The following is an 18,373-nucleotide window of genomic DNA, read 5'->3' on the forward strand; positions in this document are numbered from 1 at the left end:
GGTGATAGGAATTTTTCTGCTCTATTATAATCTTTTTTTTTTTTTAGACAGTCTCGCTCTGTTGCCAGGCTAGAGTGCAGTGGAGCGACCTTGGCTCACTGCAACCTCCGCCTCCCAGGTTCAAACGATTCTCCTGCCTCAGCCTCCTGAGTAGCTGGGACTACAGGTATGTACCACCAAGCCCAGCTAATTTTTGTATTTTCAGTAGAGACAGGGTTTCACCATGCTGGCCAGGGTGGTCTCAATCTTTTGACCTTGTGATCTGCCCACCTCTGCCTCCCAAAGTGCTAGGATTACAGGTGTGAGCCACCACGCCTGGCCTATAATCTTACGAGGCCTACTTTGTGTATGTAGTCCATTGTTACCTGAAACATGGTTATGCAGCACATAACTGTACATATGGACAGTGAAAAGTCACTATAGCCAAGTAAATTTAACATGTCCATCATCACACATAGTTATCAATTTTTTCTTTGTGGCAAGAGCACCTAAAATCTATTCTTGGCCGGGCGCGGTGGCTCAAGCCTGTAATCCCAGCACTTTGGGAGGCCGAGACGGGCGGATCACGAGGTCAGGAGATCGAGACCATCCTGGGTAACACGGTGAAACCCCGTCTCTACTAAAAAATACAAAAAAGTAGCCGGGTGAGGTGGCGGGCGCCTGTAGTCCCAGCTACTCGGGAGGCTGAGACAGGAGAATGGCGGGAACCCGGGAGGCGGAGCTTGCAGTGAGCTGAGATCCGGCCACTGCACCCCAGCCTGGGCGGCAGAGCAAGACTCCGTCTCAAAAAAAAAAAAAAAAAATCTATTCTTTTGGCAAAAATCCCAAGTACAGTACGATATTATTCAGTACAGTCTTCATGTTGCATATTAGATCTCTAGACTTGTTCATCCTTTGTGTCCTCTGACCTGTATCTCTCTCTCCCGCTCCTGGTAATCACTGTTTTATTCTTTATCTCTGTGTTGTGACTTTTTAAAAAAGAGTTTACTAATGTATCAGTAGCTACATCACTGTTAAACAGATCCAGGTGGACTTGTGCTCTTTTAAATACATTGTTAGAGCAGATCATGTTACAATAAGGGTTCATTGTATATTTAATTAGCATTCACTACACTCTATTTTTAGCTGAGTCCTGTTATTTCCACACATCTCACCACACTAACATACATGCATCTGTTTTCTGGTAAAAACATATACCAGAAAAAAAAATGATAAAATCAGAAATTAATTTTACTTATGAAAGTCAAACGTCTTAAACAAAAGGTGGCCCAACCTCTACTGAACATGTTTCCCACTCAAGCATTAGTTCTTTTCTAACGGAAGCTGTACCATCCTCAAATTCTTTTTTTCTTTTGAAATGGAGTCTCCCTCCGTCGCCCAGGCTGGAGTACAGTGGTGCAATCTCGGCTCACTGCAACCTCTGCCCCCCCCGGGGTTCAAGTGATTCTCCTGCCTCAGCCTCCCGAGTAGCTGGGATTACAGGAGCATGCCACCATACCCGGCTAATTTTTATATTATTAGTGGAGATGGGGGTTTCACCATGTTGGCCAGGCTGGTCTCAAACTCCTGACCTTAGGTGATCCGCCCGCCTTGACCTCCCAAAGTGCTGGGATGAACCACCATGAACCACTGTGCTCAGCCCTCAAATTCTTCTCTTGCATGCACCTGCTTTCGTCTTCAGGGACAAGAGTTACAATGTAGTCATAAAGCAGGGAAGATTTAGGACATTCCCTGCCAGAATAAATCAAATCAGACTTAGAGGTAAATATATTTGATTTTCAAGATATTTTATGAGGAAAAAAATAAGTCATTAATTTTGATAGCTTTTAGTATAAACAGGTAAACAAACAAAGCCCCCTATATATTATTAACCTTTTTATTAATGTATGTTGAGTTTAGTTGTACAGCTAAACTTTATTCTAAAGTGTTTAAACCAGCAAATCATCTTAGCTAGCCAGAAAAATATATTTGCCATATTCTCCGTCTTATCTACGTATTGTCAATAGCTAATTAGCTAGCCGGGCGTGGTGGCTATGCCTGTGATCCCAGCACTCTAGGAGGCTGAGGTGGGGGGATCACTTGAGGTCAGGAGTTCAAGACCAGCCTGGCCAACATGGTGAAACGCCATCTCTACTAAAAATACAAAAATTAGTCAGGCATGGAAGCGCGCACCTGTAATCCCAGCTACTCAGGAGGCTGAGGAAGGAGAATCACTTGAACCCGGGAGGCAGAGGTTGTAGTGAGCTGAGTTCGTGCCACTGTACTCTAGCCTGGGCAAGAAAGCAAGACTCTGTGTCAAAGAAAAAAAATAGCTAATTAGCTGATGCTGGACTGTTTACATTCTGGATTATTGGTGGCAAATCTGATTTTTTTAGCTTTGGAAAGTCTTTTTAAATTAAAAAAAAAAAACTAAACTTTATTATGATTTGGAATGCTCTTATTGTAGGAGAGATGAATAAAGAGAGGTCCAATGCTTCAGAATGAGGCTCCCCTTGGTAAAAGAATTAACTCAATTTTAGGAACATGATATGAGTGGTTCACCTAGGGCCCTTGGGAGGAAGGGACTACATCTTACACGACATTGATTCGAAATGCAGAATGCCAGCTTCTTAATTTACCATCACGGGATATTCCCTCTGGAGGTGATCACCAGGAGGCCAAGTTACAAATCAGAACGATGTGTGCCACCCTACAATTTGGTGGGTGGGGGGCAAGAGTCTTGGTTAGTCTAACATATGGAAATTAATCTAAAGCATGAAAATGAATCTGAAGCAATGATTCTCAATCTTTAACTCGCATCAAAATCACCTAGAGAGCTTGTTAAAACACAACTCCTAGCATTTCCAAGTCAGTAGGTCTGTAATGGGACAAAATAATTTGCATTTCTACAAATTCCCAAGTGAGGCTATGCTGCTGATCCCAAGCCCACAACTGGAAGGAACTAGATAAATTGTATTTTTATCCATTTATGTGTATTTTTGTCTGCATAATTCATATTGGTGTTTAAAACTAAAGTCCATCCTCCCCTGAACAGTGGTGGATTCACAAATGTTTTACTCTCCAGATTAAATATTCTTCATCAGTCAGTCAACTATGAGACATCTTTATTTCATGTCCTAATTCTCAAAAACTTAGTGTATACTACTTGTGCTTTAGATTAAAGCCTTCCTGGTGCAATTATTTGGAAACATGCTATTCTCTCGTTTAAAACACATGTTTGCAATAGGTCTCTTAAATGTGCTACTTTGGCTGGTTATTTCCGCACATTGTATAATGATTATTACTAGCTTCTACTTCAGTCTTCAACATTTTACTAATTTCAAGGACTAAAGATGCCAATCTAGATCAGTAAGAATTACATTCATCTATAACAAAAAACTTGATTTACAGAAGCTCTGACCTAAATGTTTATTTTTCCACATAAAAAGAAATCTGAATTGAAACCCTCCAGAGCTACTGCAGCTTTTCAAATATGTGGTCAAGGACCCAGACTTTTGCATTCTACTCTGCCTTCTGGTGAATGTTGGATTTGGTTACTTGATTGTTGCCTCATTGTAACAAAACAGTTGCAGCATCCCCAGACTCCAATCATTATTTCAGAAGGAAAGTAATAAAATAAGGAGGAAGAGTACTTATATCTGAAACTCAAAAGCTTGCCATGAAATCCTCAATTCAAATCTCTCTGGCTGGCACCATGAAAAATGACCACTGCTAGTTGTTCAGAAGGGTGATCATTTTTAGGTGGATATGTGACCGCCCCTCTCCCACTAAAACTGGCATTCAATTAGGAAAGAGAGCGGAGAGATTTCATTTACCAGTGTATGCTCTACTGCTACAGTTGGATATTTCACCCTGTCAGACCTCAGCTCTCACTACAATAAAGGACATCAAGACTGTTCTGGGAGTCTTCAACCTAGACACAAGATCACCAGACTGCTTCCTAAATAAAGTAGGCAAGCATCCTTTTCTTCTTCAGAAAGAGCTGCAAATCCCACCAAATCATTAGCATGAAATATGCTAGCACCAGTGATGCCCAAAGTGCTAGAGATTTGTGAACATATCTGCGAATAAAAGTATTTTCATCAAATATTCCTAAAGCAGCCCGCAGGCCCACCCACAGGTAGCCAGAACTCCACAAAGAGTGTTTCAGTCATTCCCTTAACACATTGCATGCTAAGGTATCGCCTGTCTAATAAAAGGTTATGACACTGAATAAGACATCACCACTAACCTCAAGAAACTTAGAGACGAATGTGAGAATGATCAGAGTAAGAAGGGGGATGACACACTGGACCTTGTTCCTCTTATGTCCATTTCTTCTCCCACTACATCAGGGAAGCTGATCTCTGCATAAAGAAACCACAAGGTGATGTGCCTGGGTCATAATGAGACAGAATTCCTGGCCTATGGCAGCAGAGCGTCATTGTCCAATCACTGTGTCTCCTCCATTCTCAAGAAAACTACCCTTCAAACCCAGTGTGGCATAGCAGCAAAAGGCTCAAGCTCTGGGGTTGGCCCCTCTTTTCCACTTACCTGTAGGAAACTCAAGCAGGTGCTTAGCTTCTGGACCTTAGCCTTTCCACCTGAATGTGAGCATGATGATAACAGTGTCAAACTTATAGAATTTGTCATAGATTTCAAATATATGTACAAACTGAGAACTGTGCTTGAGAGATAAGCACTAGAGGAGGGTTAGCTGTTGCTTACAAACACCAAGAAACTGAGTTTCATCACCTATAGCACTGCATATTCATACTCCGCCCACGAAGTGCCTGGACCTTCATCAAAGCCCCCAAAATTCTTGCTCAGAAATTTCCACTGTAAAAGGAAAGCTCTGTTCCACATCCCACGGCCTGTGCCTAAGATCAATCTCAATGAGCATCAGATCTTTTGTTTCTCAGAGTAGAAAGCCACGGGATGGACTTTCTCACTTTTACAATAAAAGAGCTGGCAGGACCCAGGGAAAACAGTTCCTCTCTTTAGGGGAGAGTCTCAGATACAAAACAATTGAAGTAGAAACTCAACTTCATTAGAATTATTTTGACCACCTGAGCTCATTTCTCCATGTGCTTAAACAATGCAAAATAAGCCACAAAGGACTCAGCCTGGCAGAAGTTGAAACATAAGGAGTATTATTTTAACCTTAAATTGGCAACTAAAAGACTCCCAACCAGGCTGTCCCAAATAGATCTGGCACTCGCACCCTGAGATTTGGGATTTGGCTGCAGCTGGTTCCAAAAGGTTAAGCTAAGGCTTACGAGCCTCAACTACCCTCATAATCAATGATGCTAACCAGGCTCGGTGCTCATCAGCTCACTCACAAACACAACCAGCTCCCTGAGGAGGGGGATTTTCACAGTCCAGGGCAGTCCAAGATGCAAACAGAAACATTTCCTTTTTACACTAACATATAAAGGAGTGCCTTGCAGTTCAGCGTTCCAGGTAATGCGTTAGTCTCTTCCTTTAATCTTCCTGAGTCCAAGGCTGTGTGTGCCTCTCTAATCGCAATACCTAGTCCTGTATCTCAAGCCCTGTGGTGTTCAATAAATATTTGCTAAATATATAAATGCCTCATAATCCAAAGGCCACCTTGGGTGTGATAACTGCTGGCTGATTATCTCTGAATGAGATCTTCCTGACTGCATCCCATTCCAAAATAGGATTAGAGACAGCCTCCATGGGCACACAAGAGAACTACAGCCAAGAGAATCTTGGCCCTGACTTCAGCATTCAGCACCGTGGGGACCTAGCCTTGGAAGCCTGACAGAGAATCTATACCAAGAGTCTTGTCTGATGAGGCCCTCAAGGATGCAGGAGGAAGGAGTGCCAGGTTGGCTCAGCTGTTTGGAACCCTTCGCACTATCCTCTCCTTGATTTGTCAGGTTAATCACAGCTGCCTAAATCCTACTAAAATTGGGAAATTAAAGCACAGTAGCACTGTTCCATTATCCCATTAGGGATACATCCTACTCCGATTTCCATTCCAGTAGGCAGATAGAACTGTCCATTCATCACCCTTAAAGGGGTGGCCATCTCAATTGTTCTCCTTACCTTGAGAACAGATGTAAAGCTGTAATTCCCAACTATCACCACGATTGAATTCCCTCCAGCTTTGGGCGATTCTGTGGGTTGCCTCCTTCCAAAGTGAGGAAAGAAGTTTTCTTGATTCTCCTTTCTGAACACTTTCTTTTTTTTTTTTCTTTTTTTTTTTTTTTGAGACGGAGTCTCGCTCTGTCACACAGGCTGGAGTGCAGTGGCCGGATCTCAGCTCACTGCAAGCTCCGCCTCCCGGGTTCACGCCATTCTCCTGCCTCAGCCTCCCGAGTAGCTGGGACTACAGGCGCCTGCCACCTCGCCCGGCTGTTTTTGTATTTTTAGTAGAGACGGGGTTTCACTGTGTTACCCAGGATGGTCTCGATCTCCTGACCTCGTGATCCGCCCGTCTCGGCCTCCCAAAGTGCTGGGATTACAGGCTTGAGCCACCGCGCCCGGCCTCTGAACACTTTCTATTCACTTAGGCACAAATCTCTCAGCCTTCCTACGTATGGTGGTTTCAGCATGGCTGTTTTCTGCCTAGGTGGATATCTGACATTCATTTTGGCTGCTTCTATGTTTGGTGCATTCTTATCTAAAGAACTTGCTCTCCAAGCTGAAAATAAATGATCGGTACTCGCTCTCCTAGCATTATTTACAGCCAGAATCAAATTTGTAACCAAGGTTTCAGCAAAAAAAGACCCATCCACACTGGAGTTAGGAAAAAATGGCGAGATTTTCTCTCTCCCTCTCTCTCTCTCTCCCCCCATCTCTATCATGAAGTGGCAGCAGAGGGCAGTGGCTACAAGGTTGAGTCCTTGACACAAGAATTGGGGGCGGTGCGGGTGGGGAGTGTTTGTCAGCTTTGGTTGGGCTAAAAATGATTCTCTGGTGCACAGTGGTACAAATGTTTGCATCTATGTCTCGGTGGCAGCTGAAAACCAGTTCTGATTCAGGGTTTGGGATGTTGATTACCTCTGGTTTGGCACTGCAGCCCTCCCAAAAATTCCGTAAGTTACTCTATATCCTTTTGACAAACTCTTTTTCTGTTTAGTCACCGAGAGTTGACGTCTATTATTTCTAACTTACAGCCCTGACTAACCCAGTAAATTTCCTGCAGAACTGATGCTTTTCCTCAAATTCTCCTCTCATAATAGTGATGGCTTTGACCCCCCATGTAAAGGTGAGTGTAAAGCTTTACTCAGGATACAACTTTCAGACACCCAGATGGGCACATTGAGATGGTGTTCAAGTGAAGCCCAAGCTCACCCAGCTAGTGAGTAGAAGAGTAGAGACTTGGACCCAGGTTTTCTGACTCCAAGTCATGTACATTTTTTTTAGAGACAGGGTCTCACTCTGTTGCTCAGGCTGGAATGCAGTGGTGCAATCGTAGCTCACTGTAGTGTAAAAGTCCTGGACTCTAGTGATCCACCCACCTCAGCCTCCCAAGTAGCTGAGACTGTAGGTGCGTGACACCATACCCAGCTAACTTTTTTTTTTTTTTTTTTTTTTGGAGAGAAGTGTTCTCACTATGTTGCTCAGGTTGATCTCGAACTCATGGCTTCAAGTGATCTCCCCTGCCTTGGCCTCCCAAAGTGCTAGGATTACAGGTGAGAGCTATTCTGTTTTTCTCAGCAAAAAGAAACAAATTCCTTTTGAGTTGTCAAGCCAACTTAAGTAAGTGCTGTACTTTACATTCACTTGTAACAAATTTATACTAAAAGTAGGAGCTACACATCATTGCTCAATGAAAGCCTTACATGTTGTTTTCCGTAGTCACACAGCGTAGATCATTAATAATACCACAGTTTTGCAGGCCACCCAAGGCAAAGCTGGTGCTAAAACTCCAAAACCTTTTTTCACGCGTAGTTAATTGGCTGCTTTTCTGTAGTGTGTATCTGCGTGTCTGCTCCCACCCATGGAGTTATATTCTTATTAAGAATCAGTTGTGTTTGTTCTGAAACCTCGTTAGGACCATTGTACTTGTTATTGCAAATTCATAATTGAATAAAATATGGGGAAAGCCAATTAAATACTAATTTTTTAAATTTATTATTTTGAAAAGATACAATAGAGGCAAGTAACTAAAACTGCTGAGGAATTAGGAAGCTTACAACTGTCCAACTGTAAAGTCACAAAAGTAAAGAAAGATTCTATCCTCAGAATACTTTTCAAAGGACTTTCAATTCTCAATTCACATTCTCGTTCTGATTCTTAAAGTTCTCCATTTAAAGACACTGACACTGGCAATTATGGAAGATGCGTTATGTACACAGTTTATGCAACAAAGAAATAAAGGTATTCCAATCAGCACAACAATACTTAGAGAATGCCCTGAACATACCTCATCATATTGAAGAGTCAATATGCATATGCGTGCTTTAAAGTACACGTAAATGTAACGCGTACATTATTATGCATCCTTTTTTGTGACTCTCCACTTTTAGCTGTCAGTAGATTAGCTGGGTCCGGTTGCATCAGATAGGAAACCAGTTGTTTTTCTTTTTTTTGCAGTCACTCTTCTGGAAGAGAAATCCACCTGTTCTGGATGATGCAGTTATGGGACAAACTTAATTACCTGTCGTGTGTCTGGGTGCTGTTGATCCACCTTTCTAGACCATTTTTGCTACGTACACCAGCTTCTGTGAGGTGGGCTCTTCCTCCCATTCACAGAGAATTGGGAATTCATTGATTGCAGAATTCTCAGAGACACAGCTGGGCACGGTGGCTCACGCCTGTAATCCCAGCATTTTCGGAGGGAGAGGTAGGTGGATCACCTGAGGTCAGGAGTTCGTAGACCAGCCTGGCCAACATAGTGAAACCCCCTGTCTCTATTAAAAATTAAAAAATTAGCCGGGCATGGTGGCAGGTGCCTGTAATCCCGGCTACTCAGGAGGCTGAGGCAGGAGAATCACTTGAACCCAGGAGGCAGAGGTTGCAGTGAACTGAGATTGTGCCACTGCACTCCAGCCTGGGTGACAAGTGTGAAATTCTGTCTCGCTTGGCGTGGTGCCTCACACCTGTAATCCCAGCACTTTGGGAGGCCGAGGCAGGCAAATCATGAGGTCAGGAGATTGAGACCATCCTGGCTAACACGGTGAAACCCCGTCTCTACTAAAAATACAAAAAAAAAAAAAAATTAGCCGGGCTTTGTGGAGGGCGCCTGTAGTCCCAGCTACTCAGGAGGCTGAGACAGGAGAATGGTGTGAACCCAGGAGGCGGAGCTTGCAGTGAGCTGAGATCACGCCACTGCACTCCAGCCTGGGTGACAGAGCGAGACTCCATCTCAAAAAAAAAAAAAAAGAAAAAAAAACACTCTCCTAATGACAGTGGAGAATACATTTTATTGACGTTTCTCCAAACCCATGGAAGGTACACCACCAAGAGTGAGCCCTAATGTAACTGGGGACTCTGGGTGATAATGACGCGTCAATGCAGGCTCATCAGTTGTGACAAATGTACCACTTCAGTGGCAGGGATGATGATGGAGAAGGCTACATGTGTTGTGGGGGCAGGGGATACGTGGAATATCTCTGTTCCTTCTGCTCAGTTTTGCTGTGAACCTAAAACTACACTAAAACATTAAATCTATTTTTAAAAATACTCTGTTCTTTAAAAACGTCTTCTTCAAACAGATATTAATATTTATGTAGCCACAGCAGCATAAAAGCCTAATGCTGCTCTCAGAGAAGACTAGGGGTGGAGGATTCATTTTAAATGTCTTTAACTGGTGTAATAATCATCAAGAGGATGAAAGGAGAAAAATGCAACAATGAATTTATCAGAAAAACTGAGAATTCAGGGTCTCAGAATAAACTCTGACATCTACGTCTGTTTACCTGAACCTTTAGATGGCTCACCCAGTTTGTAATCTTTCAAAAACAAAAGAGCAAACAGTGAAAAATCATTCACGCCCTCTGCACAACTGCCAGCCCATTTCTAAAGTACCTCACTACAAGGAGCTAAGAATGTGGACAAAGAGAAATCAAATGGGATTTTTTAAATGCTTTCTTTAAAAAACTGAATGTGCTTTTCCATTTTGTGCTATTTTTCTTCTCTATATGCACTGCTTCTCCTGGATGAAGCTGTTATGCAACTGCTCTCGTGGACAGGAGATCATTTCCTGGCCCCAAAGGAGTTCTCGCATATTGAGAGAACATGTTACGAGGTGGACCCCAAAAGAAGAGCATCTGGTTGCCCTAAGTGTAACGCTCGCAGTAGAGAAATCACCATAAATAGCTTTAACAGAGACCAAACGTGTCCGTTTCAATCCAGTGTTTTATCACCCACCAAGGGAATTTATCTGGGTGAAGGGAGAGACGGGGAGTGAAGTCATTTAGCAGGGCATGGTTCATAACTCTTTTATTGGGACCAACAGGTCAAGGTCTTTAATAGCTGTAAGATGGAAAGTTAAAGTCATTGTTATCCAACCACATTTAAAGAATGAAAACATAATTGAGAGAGAAGAAAACTAGTTCCTGCAAAGGTTACGGAAAAGAGAGGGGGCTGTATTTAAAAGGCGATTTGGAGAATTAGAGAGGGAGATTGTACGTGCTTTTTTGCTTAATCAGAATATACTTGTAAAAAATCGTAAGTAAAATTTCCTGAGTAGTACTATCTTCTGATCCTGATACATTTGGGGTTTTCTCACTGTCTCCAAGGAAATGAGTTGAGGATGCTAGTCTCAGGAGAATTAGCATGTACTACAAGTGAACTAACAGGCTTGTCATAGGAGAAATATAACCATGGAACACACTGATTTGTTGCGAACTAACAAAAACCACAACAAACAGTTGGTAATTCAAGCACATGTCTATGCAAAGAATACATGCATATTTAAGAATTATTTATTTTATTTAAATAGGAAGAAGCAGTCATATGGCAAGGAATGGATAAGATATTTTAGTGTGCTGTAAAAGGTGCATCTCACTCTATGAGGAGGTTAGGAGAAACTCCACAAATAAAACTTAATGGATCGAATTCTGGTGAGACACAGTGACTCTCTCAAATGGAAATTCAGGCATTCCATGGAGAGCCGGTAGGATTAACTAAATTGCTGGCATTTTTCCTTGTCAGGATGGCAGAAAACACCAAAACACCAATGTACCACTACTGCTGGAGGCTTTGCCGTATGTCCTGGCATCACCAAAATCCTCTTGCTTTGGAAAATTAATCTGAACTGTGAAATTTGACCACAGTATCCACTGGAAGAATCTATTTTAACTATCCTGAATCTACTCTCCAGAGAAGTCCTTACTTGTTAGATGTCTTACTTGTTAGATGTCTGGACCAAGTTGCAAGTATTTCAATTTAGATAATGTAGCATAAATGGTATAATTAAAAAATAAATAGAGCCTGGCACATGGGCAAAACTGAGACTTTTTTCTTATTTGTCTTCCAAACTATTCTTTTCAGATCGGATCATGTGTAGACAATTTAAATCAGAACTAGCTTGAGTGTTTCCCCTGCTGCAGTCCTACCATTCTTATAATGAAAGAGCTAACTGCCATCTTCACCAGCACATTACAGCATGCAAACAATCCAAGCCTTACTACAGATGATTGATTGAGCCACTAAAGGCATCAAAATCCTCTAATTGAGCTGTCTGAACAATATCAAACGCCCACAGCGATGTGGTGGGAAAAGAATTCAGACCTATCTCATCAAAAAGAAACCCTGTTTAATTGAAATCAGCAGCTTCCTTGCCTTCGTTTCATCCTATCATCCACTATATCCACCACCATGAAGTCCTATGTCTGCCTTGCCCAGGCAGAATTGTTTGATTTATTGACGGCTCAATATCTTGACCAGTATTAGGTATACCCGTATACTTATTACTGAGAACACACCTCTAACACCATTTTACTCTCTGGCAGCTGCCTTTGATCCCTGCTCCAAACCTGCATTTGTTGAATAACCAGGCTCTCTGACCTCTACCACATCTGACATTTTCCCCTCCAGGTCATCTTGCTGTCCTTCATTGCAGATGTCGACTATAATTTATCCCTTTTGCTAACACCACAGGAAACCAAGTCCCTCTGAGGCCAATACCAGCATCCTGAGCTGATTGTGGTTATAATAAACTGCTGCCCACCATCCATCCACCCACCTCCACTGTCTCTTCCCCTCCTCCTCTTTGAGCTGCCAGTCATTGCAGGAGCGCATTGACTGCCTGCGTGTGTCTACTTATAATAAAGTCATTACAGTGAGTGTTGCTTTTGTTAAAGGAAAACCACACTGTTACAACTGGGTTTAAAGGATATGTTTTCTCCTAAGAATGACAGTCTCTGATGGGCGTTCTTCCTTGTCACTTTGAGACTGGCATGAGGAACAGTTGGAGGGAATGGAAATGTCCTATATCTTGCTTAGAGTGGTGGTTACCTAAATATATACAAAACTCGATGAACTCTATACTTTAAAAGATACCTATTCTTGCATAAAAAGTACACTTCAAAAAGGTGATTGGAAAAAACAATAGACAGATTGATAGACAAAACGAAGCATCAGCTAACAGCAAAACCAAATTCATCCAAATAACGAACCATCTCCAATTTTCTAACTTTACACTTGGATCCAATTCCCTAAACTGAATATAATTTAGAGTTTTTATTTCATTCAGAGATTGTTAATGCAAAATTCAAAACGGTTGACATGTCACCGAAGCCCTGCCCAGTGTTTGATGAGACAGCATAAGCTATTACCTTGACACAACTTTAGAAAAAACAGGCAGCCTAATTTCCCCTATATACATACAGCTGGAGGCAAGAAATCTGATTTCAATGGAGAATTTCAAATAATCAGCATCCTCCACAACCCATATAAAGTGAGGCTAGGTTTGGAGGGATTCCAAAGCCAGGGGTAGCAAGAAGCCTTAGGCCAAATAGATGATTTAAAAGACATGGGAAGAAAAATTTCAAATATAATGTTTATAGAGCAAAATAACATTTGTTTTTTTCATTGTGCAAGGATATCTTGAAGGTGAGAGCCAAGCTCAGCTGCTGCTTGTAAATCAAAATAACCCTTTCATTTTTACCTAACAAAGACGAGAAAGGGGAGAGAACAAGGTTACAAGGTGATATTCTTACCTAGTGGGAATACTAAAGGGAATGCCGTTGTTGTCAAAATGTGTAAGGTCTATAAATCACGTGGGTTAGAGTAACAGGACACACAATTAAGTATAATATTGGGAAAGCATGATTTTTCCTTGACAAGGATGAATTGTTCAATATAAACCCTGGGAAGAACTAATATGAACAAAGAAAAAAATAAAGAGAATCCAGAATCAGGTAGTTTCTGAATATCAGATGATACACAGCAAAGGAAAAAATATCATAAAATATTTTGTGCATAAAACCTTGATTATTCAAATTTTTGGTACATAGGAATAGCACATATATTGCAAAATAGAAGGTGATTAAGAAACAAGTTATTTCATTTTAGAGGGTAGTCACACATATGGACCCTACACACACATACACACACACACTTTTACACTCCCTGGTCTTAACACTCTTCACACTCCAGCTTATTGTTCACAGCGTAGATCCCAGCTGAAGGCTGGTGTGGAAGAAGCCAGGCAACAAAAGATGTGCATATGTGTTTAAGAATTTTCACTGTATTTTTAGGATGGATATTGACAAACGACTTTAAAGTAGCTCAAAGAGAGGGGCATCATTTCTTGAAAAACGATGCTCCCTGGTTCATATAAGCTGACATATTATAACATTTATTTTGGTTTAACAAGCTGACAGCCTTCCAGCTGTAAATTAAGAGGCATTTCTAAATCAGCTGCACTGAGTCTTTATCAAGGCAGTTCTTGGCCATTCAAGAGACTGCTGCCTAACCCGTCAAGTCAAGAGACTCGATCTAATCAAGTACATCATATCCTTTCAAAGGTTTCAATAAAAACACTTCCATGTGTTAGCATTTAAATACTGAAACACTGAAACATTTAGAAATATACAACTCTCTAGTATACTGCATGAGGTAGTGTTATTATATCACCATATAACAGACAGAAGAGCTGTGGTTTAGAGAGGGTAAGTAATGGGCATAAAGTCACATGCAATAAACAGAGGCGCCAGATAGGTCTGACACCTAAGGTCATGCAGCTGCAGAAGGCAAAATTGAATTTTGGTCACTGGTAGGGCACCTCTGTAATTAGGACATTAAAAATACTGAAAGATAAAACCTTGTATTCAGCTGGGCGTGGTGGCTCATGCCTGTAATCCCAGCACTTTGGGAGGCTGAGGTGAGTGGATCACAGGAGACCACGAGTTCAAGACCAGCCTGGCCAACATTGTGAGACCCCCCCCGTCTTTACTAAAAATACAAAAAAATTAGCCAGGCATGGTGGCGCACGCCTGTAGTCCAAGCTACCGGGGAGGCTGAGGTTGGAGAATCACTCCAACCCGGGAGGCGGAGGTTGCAGTGGCCCGAGACCACGCCACTGCACTCCAGACTGGGCCACAGAGCAAGACTCTGTCTCAAAACAAACAAACAAAAAACCTTGTATTCATTAAGAAGAAATTGTGTATTGCATTATTTTTTCACTTGAGAAGCTGGTATTTCAAAATGGTTAAGAACACAAACTAGCAGGCTGCCCACACCTCCCCGCAGCCCCGCAGCCCCGCAGCCCCGCAGCCCCGCAGCCCCGCAGCCCCGCAGCCCCGCAGCCCCGCAGCCCCGCAGCCCCGCAGCCCCGCAGCCCTGCACGATGGAGCCATTGTTCATTAGCTGGAAGGAAGATGGCGCCTGGTGGACAGCAAAGGCTTTGATGCATACATGAAGACACTAGGAGTGGGAATATCTTTGCAAAATACGGGCGCAGTGGCCAAACCAGACTGTATCATCACTTGTGATGGCAAAAACCTCACCATAAAAACTGAGAGCACTTTGAAAACAACACAGTTTTCTTGCACCCTGGGAGAGAAGTTTGAAGAAACCACAGCTGATGGCAGAAAAACTCAGACTGTCTGCAACTTTGCAGATGGTGCATTGGTTCAGCATCAGGAGTGGGATGGGAAGGAAAACACAGTAACAAGAAAATTGAAAGATGCGATCAGTGGTGGATTGTGTCACGAACAATGTCACCTGTACTCAGATCTATGAAAAAGTTGAATAAAAATTCCATCATCACTTTGGACAGGAATTAACTACAAGAATGAACAAGCTCAGTTCAATGAGCAAATCTCCATACTGCTTTTTTTTTTCATTGCTGTGTTCCATTATCTTTATCACAAACATTTTACATGCAACTATTTAAAAGTGTTGCATTAATTAGGATCATTCCTTTGGTTAATAAATGTGTTTGTGCGAAAGAAAGAAAGAAAGAAAAGAAAAGAAACAGACTAGCCAGATTACTTGGTTTCAAATTCCAACTCTGGCACTTAGTAGCTGTGTGACCTTAGGCAAGTTACTTAACTTATCTGTGCCTTGGTTTCTTCATCTATGAAATGGGGATAATAATACTACTTAATGCGTAAAGTTTTTATAAGGGCTGTATTTATGCATAGTACTGGTATTGTGAATATCTTTCTTTAAAGGTCTTTATGTTTTTGAGAAGCACATTGAACTACTTAGAGAAAAATGTTTATGATATCGAGATAGTTGGGGTACAAGGGTATAGACAAAATTGTCTATGAGTGGATAATAGTTAAAAATGAATTGTCAAAAAACCTACAAATATTAGCTGGGCATGGTGGTAGACTCCTGCAAGTAAGTCCCAGCTACTTGGGACGCTGAGGTGAGAGGACCGCTTGGACACAGGAGGTTGAGGCTGTACAGAGCCATGATGGCAACACTGTACTCCAGACTGGGTGACAGAGCAAGACCCTGTCTCAAAAAAAAAAAAAAGAATTGTAAGTATACAGAGGTTCATATACTATACATACACAGGCACTCCTGTATAGTTTTGGAATTTTTTATAACAAAAAGTTTTTAAATATTTTTATGTAAAACATTTATAATTATAACTGGAACATAGTAAATACCATATAATAGCTATGATTATTACAGCAAAATTCCATTTTTATGTGGATCTGTATCCATATAAAATAGATCTGTATATGGATCTACTTTAATGCTATTTACATATAGCCCCTTTTTCATTTCTAGGACATAATGAAAAATAAGCAATAGAGATTTATTCTTTACATCTATAGTTGGCTTACAAGAAAAGATAACTGAAGTCATACAAGGAACTGTTATCAAAGAAGATGGAAGGCTCATCCATCATTTTGATAGTGTTGAGTTGAAGAATCTGAGTTAGTATGGTGTAATAGAGAATAAGATGTAGTCAGGTAATAAAAATTAATAATCATAGTTTACATGTATTGAGGAGATATTATGTGTGAGGTAGAGTCACAAGTGTGTGCCCATTTGTTACCTCATTTAATCCTCTCAACCACGCAGCCTATGAAGTAAGCATCATAATAAATAGCTCCTTTTTTTTTTTTTTTTTTTGAGACAGGGTCTCGCTCTGTCACCCAGGCTGGAGTGCGGTGATGTGATCTCGGCTCACTGCAACCTACACCTTCCCGGTTAAAGCAATTCTCCTGCCTCAGCCTCCCGAGTAGCTGGGATTACAGGCGCCTGCCCCCACGCCTGGCTAATTTTTTTATTTTTAGTAGAGATGGGGTTTCACATCTTGGCCAGGCTGGTCTTGAACTCCTGACCTGGTGATCCACCCACCTCAGCCTCCCAGAGTGCTAGGATTACAGGCATGAGAACACTGGCCAAGAGAGGTTAAGTAGCTAAAACCTGCTACATAAGACTGACACTAATGCCATATTTTTCTTTCCCAAACATCACTGGCTCGGGAACTGAGAGGTTACAAATCTTTACCAGGCAGACAAAAAAAAAACATGCTCACCATCCCTCAACCAGATAGTTACTGTAGGAGCCAACACATCCGAGCCAACACATCCAAGCCAACAGTCTGACTCCAGAGCCCTGACCCTCAAGCACATCACTATAGAAGACCTGGGTTCAAGTCGTGACTCCACTAAGGTGTTGTTGTTTTTTTTTTTACATTATTTTTTATTATACTTTAAGTTCCAGGGTACATGTGCACATGTATGCATATGTATACATGTGCCATGTTGGTGTGCTGCACCCATTAACTCGTCATTTACATTAGGTATATCTCCTAATGCTATCCCTCCCCCCACCCCCCACCCCATGACAGGCCCCAGTGTGTCGTGTTCCCCTTCCTGTGTCCAAGTGATCTCATGTTCAATTCCCACCTGTGAGTGAGAACATGGGGTGTTTGGTTTTCTGTCCTTGTGACAGTTTGCTGAGAATGATGCTTTCCAGCTTCATCCACGTCCCTACAAAGGACATGACCTCATCCTTTTTGATGGCTGCATAGTATTCCATGGCGTATATGTGCCACATTTTCTTAATCCAGGCTATCATTGATGGACGTTTGGGTTGGTTCCAAGTCTTTGCTATTGTGAATAGTGCCGCAATAAACATACGTACGCATGTGTCTTTATAGCACCATGATTTATTATCCTTTGGGTATATACCCAGTAATGGGATCACTGGGTCAAATGGTATTTCTAGTTCTAGATCCTTGAGGAATTGCCACACTGTCTTCCACAATGGTTGAACTAGTTTACAGTCCATCAACAGTGTAAACGTGTTCCTGTTTCTCCACATCCTCTCCAGCACCTGTTGTTTCCTGACTTTTTAATGATCGCATTCTAACTGGTGTGAGATGGTATCTCATTGTGGTTTTGATTTGCATTTCTCTGATGGCCAGTGATGATAAGCATTTTTTCATGTGTCTGTTGGCTGCCTAAGTGTCTTCCTTTGAGAAGTCTCTGTTCATATCCTTTGCCCACTTTTTGATGGGGTTGTTTGTTTTTTGTGTCAGATGAGTAGATTGCAAAAATTTTCTCCCATTCTGTAGGTTGCCTGTTTACTCTGATGGTAGTTTCTTTTGCTATGCAGAAGCTCTTTAGTTTAATTAGATCCCATGTGTCAATTTTGGCTTTTGTTGCCATGCTTTTGGTGTTTTAGACATGAAGTCCTTGCCCATACCTATGTCCTGAATGGTATTGCCTAAGTTTTCTTCTAGGGTTTTTATGGTTTTAGGTCTAACATTTAAGTCTTTAATCCATCTTGAATTAATTTTTGTATAAGGTGTACAGAAGGGATCCAGTTTCAGCTTTCTACGTATGGCTAGCCAGTTTTCCCAGCACCATTTATTAAATAGGGAATCCTTTCCCCATTTCTTGTTTTTGTCAGGTTTGTCAAAGATCAGATGGTTGTAGATGTGTGGTATTATTTCTGAATGCTCTGTTCTGTTTCATTGGTCTATATCTCTGTTTTG

At 41.6% G+C, this 18,373-nt stretch overlaps 1 protein-coding gene and 1 pseudogene across 16 annotated transcripts in view; one reads left to right on the forward strand and one right to left on the reverse strand.

The window, feature by feature from the left end:
• The window catches only part of LOC105492672 (uncharacterized), a 232,880-nt gene extending 228,520 nt beyond the window's left edge, over positions 1-4,360 (reverse strand). For 11 of the 16 annotated variants that reach the window (XR_011609772.1, XM_071072737.1, XM_071072730.1 and 8 more), the window contains exon 1: positions 4,232-4,353. The gene's annotated coding sequence lies outside the window, so the exon portion shown is untranslated. Of the gene's footprint in view, positions 1-4,231 lie in introns of all 16 variants that reach the window. The other 5 variants (XM_071072739.1, XM_071072734.1, XM_071072733.1 and 2 more) reach the window with 2 other exon arrangements.
• A 10,457-nt stretch (positions 4,361-14,817) lies between these two features.
• LOC112428627 (fatty acid-binding protein 5 pseudogene) lies at positions 14,818-15,144 on the forward strand (annotated as a pseudogene).
• The last annotated feature ends 3,229 nt before the right edge of the window (positions 15,145-18,373 follow it).

The sequence above is a fragment of the Macaca nemestrina genome, chromosome 11, assembly GCF_043159975.1.
Source record: "Macaca nemestrina isolate mMacNem1 chromosome 11, mMacNem.hap1, whole genome shotgun sequence".
In the NCBI taxonomy this organism is placed as follows: Eukaryota; Metazoa; Chordata; class Mammalia; order Primates; family Cercopithecidae; genus Macaca; species Macaca nemestrina.